Source organism: Rhincodon typus, chromosome 11 (genome assembly GCF_021869965.1).
Source record: "Rhincodon typus isolate 14 chromosome 11, sRhiTyp1.1, whole genome shotgun sequence".
In the NCBI taxonomy this organism is placed as follows: domain Eukaryota; kingdom Metazoa; phylum Chordata; class Chondrichthyes; order Orectolobiformes; family Rhincodontidae; genus Rhincodon; species Rhincodon typus.
In genome coordinates this window covers 1,224,309-1,231,046 of record NC_063342.1, presented here as the reverse complement: position 1 = coordinate 1,231,046, position 6,738 = coordinate 1,224,309, and the positions used below count along the sequence as shown (strand labels likewise).

General features: G+C 47.1%; 2 protein-coding genes across 3 annotated transcripts in view; both read right to left on the bottom strand.

The window, feature by feature from the left end:
- pdxka (pyridoxal (pyridoxine, vitamin B6) kinase a) overlaps positions 1-6,738 on the bottom strand; it is a 55,388-nt gene that overhangs the window by 37,869 nt on the left and 10,781 nt on the right. The window lies entirely within an intron of this gene.
- The window catches only part of agpat3 (1-acylglycerol-3-phosphate O-acyltransferase 3), a 77,431-nt gene extending 70,693 nt beyond the window's left edge, over positions 1-6,738 (bottom strand). Inside the window, exon 1 of one of the 2 annotated variants that reach the window (XM_048602725.1) lies at positions 6,650-6,738. The gene's annotated coding sequence lies outside the window, so the exon portion shown is untranslated. Of the gene's footprint in view, positions 1-6,521; positions 6,564-6,649 lie in introns of those variants that run through there. The other variant, XM_048602726.1, reaches the window with a different exon arrangement.

Genomic DNA, 6,738 nt, shown 5'->3' with positions numbered 1-6,738 from the left:
GGGGAGTGTGGAGCGGACAAGGGAGTCACGGAGAGAGTTGTCCCTCCGGAAAGCAGATAAAGGTGGGGAGGGAAAGATGTCTTTGGTGGTGGGGTCGGATTGCAGATGGCGGAAGTGTCGGAGGATGATGCGTTGGATCCGGAGGTTGGTGGGGTGGTACGTGAGGACGAGGGGGATTCTTTTTTGGTTCTTATTGCGTGGACGGGGTGTGAGGGATGAGGTGCGGGAGATGTGGGAGACACGGTTGAGGGCGTTCTCGACCACCGAGGAGGGGAAGTTACGGTCCTTGAAAAACGAGGACAACTGAGATGTACGGGAGTGGAATGCCTCATCCTGGGAGCAGATGCGGCGGAGGCGAAGGAATTGGGAATAGGGGATAGCATTTTTGCAGGAAGGTGGGTGGGAGGAGGAGTATTCTAGGTAGCTGTGGGAGTCGGTGGGCTTGAAATGAATATCGGTTTCTAGGTGGTTGCCCGATATGGAGACAGAGAGGTCCAGGAAGGGGAGAGAGGTGTTAGAGATGGTCCAGGTAAATTTAAGGTTGGGGTGGAAGGTGTTAGTGAAGTGTATGAACTGTTCGAGCTCCTCGTGGGAGCACGAGGCGGCACCGATACAGTCATCAATGTAACGGAGGAAGAGGTGGGGTTTAGGGCCGGTGTAGGTACGGAAGAGGGATTGTTCCACGTGGTGCTTAAGAGCTGTACAAGACACGTTTTTCACACAAAGGGTGGTGAGTACCTGGAACACGCTGCCAGAGATGGTGGTGGAAGCAGACACAATAGCAGCATTCAAAAAACACCTGGATGAATACATGAATAGGAAGGGAATAGATTGACACAGATCCTGTAAGTGAAGACAGTTTTAGTTTGAGAGGGCAAAATGTGTCAGTGCAGACTTGGAGGGCCGAAGGGCCTATTACTCTACAGTATTGCTCTTTGTTAAGTCACCAATGACATCCTGTGAGTGTGACAGCGGTAAACGATCCCTCCTGATCTTTCTCAAAATGTCTTTGGCCTTTGACACAGCGACTACACCATCCTTCACCATCATCCAGCTCCATTCTTATCTCACTTGCAATGGACAAAAACATGAAATGCTGCAGAAGGGTTAAGAAAGACAAGGCACAAATGTCAATTTGTGTGAACTGAGACTTTGACACAAATATTGAGGATGTGCTTTGGGACTTCAGTAGTTCTCACCATCCATCCCTTGCAACAAGGATGGCATCTATCAAGCTTCATGAGGTGATCCCCCCTCAGGAGGCCAGTTAACCCTGGACACAGAGGACAGGAGCAGCAGTGAAGAAGGTGGTGGTAGAGTGGGGGAATGACAGCACTTGAGTCAGGGCTTTTGCTCCCTCTGCTTCCTCTCTCATTGCTCTTCCACAGTACAGTTTATCAAGTCAGACCCCAACTAGTTTGTGGTTTGTTGGTACAGTTTGCAGCAAGTTCCTCCCAAGCAATGCCAATTTGTTCCCTTTCAATAAAACCTTTGGAAAACCCTTGAAACGTTTTTTCTGTCCTCAAGACCACAGAGGACTCAGGAGCTGATGACTTATCCTGCAGATGCAATGTCCAAACCAGCACAGCAGATTTCCCATGGCCATAAGCTTAAAAATAAAGCTGCGGAAGAAGTGTGTATCTAGGCAGGAAAGAAAGGGTTCTTGTGGTGCAGTGGTATGGCCCAGATTCAAGTCCCACCAGCTCCAGAGGTATGTGATAACATCTCTTAACAGGTTGATTACTAAAATATCTTGACAAAATAATATAGTCAATTGCCATTTAAAGTCCATGGAGCTCTGGAGGTTATTTTTTATTCATTCACAGGATGAGGGTGTCGCTGGCCAAGCAGCATTTATTGCCCATCCCTAATTGCCCAAAGGGCAGTTAAGAGTCAACCACATTGCTGAGGGTCTGGAGTCACCTGTAGGTCAGAGCTGGTAAGGATGGTAATTTCTTTCCCCAGAGGACATTAGTGAATCAGATGGGATTTTTTCCCCCCAACAATTGGCAACGGTTTTGTGGTATCATTAGATGCTTGCTTCCAGATTCTTTTTTACTGAATTCAAATTCTACCATCTGCGTGGTGGAATTCAAACTTGAGTCCCCAGAACATGACCTGGGCCTCTGGATTAACGACCTATCACCAGGATTGCAGGTGCTGGATTTTAAAACATAAGGTCAGCTGTTTAGTTGCTAACTTTTATTCTACAGCAATAGAACTGGAATTGCTTTCTCCACTTGACATTAACCTTGAGGATGAGAGTCAGAGTGAGAGATTCCCAATTGGTTATCAATTTTTTTCCACTCTTGGCTTTGCAACTCAAAGCAGCAGTTGATACAACTCCACCTGTATATTCCCAAGTCTAGTGCCTTTTTCTTTCCCAAGCTGAATACTCCACAGGCAACATTTCACCTCCCAAAATGTGACCAATATAGCAACCTTAACATGTGGTTCAAACACTGCTATAGGACAAATGGGTTGCAGTTTGTGTGGCTTTTACATTGGAGAAAGTCAGATCTGTACCAGTCAGAGGATCTCCACGCAAATGATGGTGAGTGTTCAATCAAGAGTATACAACAACAATCTGATGTTCTCGTAAGTTGCAAAACTAGGGAAGTAGGGAGGATATTAAACTAAGTAGTGGGAACAAGTGGTCAAATTTAGGAAGACATGGTAAATGGAAGCTAGCATGGATAGAAGATTGGCTGTCTGGCAGAAAGTACAGAGTGGAGATAAAAGGATCTTTCTCAGGATGGAAGCCGGTGACAAGTTCCACAAGGGTCAGTGTTGGGACCACTTTGTACATTAATGATCTCGATGAGGGAACTGTGGGCAGTCTGGCTAAGTTTGCAGATGATACAAAGATAGGTGAGGGACAGGTAGTATTGAGGAGGTGGTGAGGCTGCATAAGGACTTGGACAGGTTAGGAGAATGGGCAAAGAAGTGGCAGATGGAGTACAACGTGGGAAAGTGTGAGGTAATGCAAGAATAAAAGCATGGGCTGTTTTCTAAATGGGGAGAAAATGCAGAAGTCTGAAGTGCAAAGAGACTTGGGAGTTCTAGTCCAGGATTCTCTCAAGGTAAACTTGCAGGTTGAGTCAGTGGTCAGGAAGGCAAATGCAATGTTGGCATTTATTTTGAGAGGACTTGAATATAAAAGCAGGGATGTACTACTGAGGCTTTTTAAGGCTCTGGTCAGGCCACATTTGGAGTAATGCGTGCAGTTTTGGGCCCCATATTTCAGGAAGGATGTACTGGCCCTGGAGCAGGTTCAGAGGAGGTTCACAAGAATGGTCCCAGGAATGAAAAGCTTAACATAGGAGGAATGTTTGAGGACTATACTCATTGGAGTTTGGAAGGATGAGGGGGAATCTAATTTAAACTTACAGAATACTGAATGGCCTGGACAGAGTGGATGTTGGGAAGATGTTTCCATTTGTAGGAGAGACTGGGGCCTGAGGGCACAGCCTTAGAGTAAAGGCAAGACCTTTTAGAACGGAGATAAGGAGAAACTTCTTCAGCCAGAGAGTGGGGTATCTATGGAATTCACTGCCACAGAAGGCTGTGGAGGCCAGGTCATTGAGTACATTTAGGACTGAGATAGATAGGTTGTGAATTATCAAGGGGATCAAGGGTTATGGGGGGAAAGCAAGAGAATGGGGTTGAGGAACTTATCAGCCACGATTGAATGGCAGAGCAGACTCAATGGGCCGAATGGTGCTCCTACATCATATGGTCTTATGGAAGAGTCGAAACAAGGTGAAAGAAAATGGTATTAAATGATAAATAGATTGTGATAGGAAGAGATAGTGTGTACAAATCTAAGTCCAGATCAACAGAAAAGGTTAGCAGTTACAAAAAGAATGCACAGATAAAACTGAAAGTTCTGTATTTGAATGAAATGAACTGAGTGCAAATAAAGTCATACAATCTAGCAGCCATCAGAGACACAACTGCAGGATAACATGGATTGGAACCTGAATCTTTAACGGTATAGGACATTTAGGAAGGACAGGAATCTTGAAAAAGGCGGAGGCCTAGCTCTTTTAGTTAATGATGATTAGCATATTTGAGAGGAATGACCCAAACCATGGAGTAGAGATGAGAAATGATAAAGGCAAGAAGTCACTTGTGTGACTGGTGTATGGGCCCCTAACAGTAATTACAAGGTAGGGTGCAGCAAACAGGGAAAAAAATAATGGGAGCTTTTCAGAAAGGCATGGTAATAATCATGGGAGATTTTAATCTTCCTAAAGGAATCAGATGGGCAAAGATGGCATTTGATGAGGAGGTCATAGAATGTTTTTGGGATAGTTTCTTAGAGCAGCATGTTTTGAAGCCAGACTGCAGGCTATACCAGACCTGATACTATATAACAAGGTCAGATTGATTTATGTTTCATAGTAAAAATGGCCTCTGCTGGCACAATCATAATATAATTGAATTTTACCTTCAGTTTAAGGGAGTGGGGAGTGGGTCTGAGACTTCTTTTTAAAAAGACTTAAAAAATAGGCAACAATTACAGCATGAAAGCACAGCTGTCATAAGAAGATTAGAAGTCCATTTTGAGGGCAGCTCCTTCTGTTCGCGTCCAGGAACATCAAACCATATCTCACAAACCCACTTTACATGTTGCTCAAAATAGCACGAAGAGATCTGCCATCATATTTGAAATATCTAACTACATTGCTGAGCAGAGTTATTTAAGAGGCATCTCCTGTACCTCCTATCCCTCAATTAGAAGTAATTAAATGGCTTATATACTCAATTTTGAATAAGAAACTCCACCCTTTCGTCAGTTTAAAACTTCAGTCTGTTTCTTTAGACCTCCAATCATCATTTTTAAAGGTATTGAGAATCAGTTTTGACACTTTTGATGAGATACTGGACCTCTGGTGGTCTCACTGAATCTTCACTCATTCATTACCAGATAACCCTGTCTAACCTCCTACCACTTCCCTCACCCCACATACACACACACTCAGAATGAGACTTCCTCTCATCAGCACACTAACATACATCAGCTAATAAGAACTCAGTGACACCCAATAATCTTCCTCCATTTTCAGTTCAGTTATATTACAGCAGGATGTTTCAATAGGACTTTTTAAACTGTATTATAGATGAGACTGACTACTAGAGTGAAGTGCTTGTGTTACACAGACATTCCTCCTCAGGTTCCCAGTGCTGATCATTTTGACTTCAGTAACATCACATTGGCTTTCATGCTGAAGAGAGGCTCCCACACACTCTACATTATTCATTTCAATACTCTGATTTGATGGTTGCAGTTAGATACACATTGTGATGATAATGCATTTTCATTTCCAGCAGCTCTCAAAGTTTGAAGGCAAGGAGAAAGTCTCCACTGCTCATTCTGAACCCTGACACAGATAGAGGGCTTCAGCCAACCAACATTCACTGACAAGACAGGTCTCCAGCTTCAACTCTGGGAGCCTTCACAACCTCCCCATAACATATGCCAAGGTAGTACAGCTCTCACTGCCTGTGACAATGAACAGCTCGAGGGGCTGAACGGCCTACTCCTGTTGCCATGGAACACAGCTTACATTTTGACTGCTCTTGTTTTACAAATACACCATTGTTCATAGTCCCATTAATCTGCACAAACCCATTCTTTGCGAATCTTTACACCCAGCCAGCCTCTCTCAAACTTGACCACACCACCAACGACACATTGGCCCCAGTACGACAGCCACAAACAGTCTGAGGTCAGATACTTAAACAGAAACTATGTCTAGTACAGAATTTACAGCACAAACAAGTCACTGGGTTCAATTGCTCTGTGCCAGTTGCATGAACCACAAATGAATTTCCTATATGCTACTTCATCTAACTACCAGAATAATCACAAGCAGTTTTGCATTGACAGAGTCAGCGCTAAGGGAGCAGGCACAGCCAGACTGTCGGAGGTGGGGGGGAGGGGGGGGGGGGGGTCAGCGCCGAGGGAGCGCCGCGCTGTCGGAGGGTCAGCGCCGAGGGAGCGCCGCGCTGTCGGAGGGTCAGCGCCGAGGGAGCGCCGCGCTGTCGGAGGGTCAGCGCCGAGGGAGCGCCGCACTGTCGGAGGGTCAGCGCCGAGGGAGCGCCGCGCTGTCGGAGGGTCAGCGCCGAGGGAGCGCCGCGCTGTCGGAGGGTCAGCGCTGAGGGAGCGCCGCGCTGTCGGAGGGTCAGCGCTGAGGGAGCGCCGCGCTGTCGGAGGGTCAGCGCCGAGGGAGCGCCGCGCTGTCGGAGGGTCAGCGCCGAGGGAGCGCCGCGCTGTCGGAGGGTCAGCGCCGAGGGAGCGCCGCACTGTCGGAGGGTCCGCGCCGAGGGAGCGCCGCACTGTCGGAGGGTCAGCGCCGAGGAAACATCACAGAACAATGCCGCGTGTGAACCGACCCTTCGGCCCATCTTGTCTGTACTACCTCTGATCCCATTCTAAATTAAACCGTCTAGCTCCTTGTGGGATCTTGCTATGCCCAGATTGTAGACCAAGTTTCTTACAACAATGACCATACCAAAGCGAGCCACTGTTGGGCCATGACAGGCGCTAGACTAATGCACTTCCCAAACTCATGACCCCGCAGCGGCCATACATTTGTCTAGCGCCAGGTCAGCGGCTGCGCTGCAACACCGTGTCCCTCACCTCACCGGGAGGCTCGGCTGGGCCTCGGGCTCTGTCGGGGCTCCGTCTCTGCTGCAGGCCGGAGGCTGAGGGCTGAGGGCTGAGGGCTG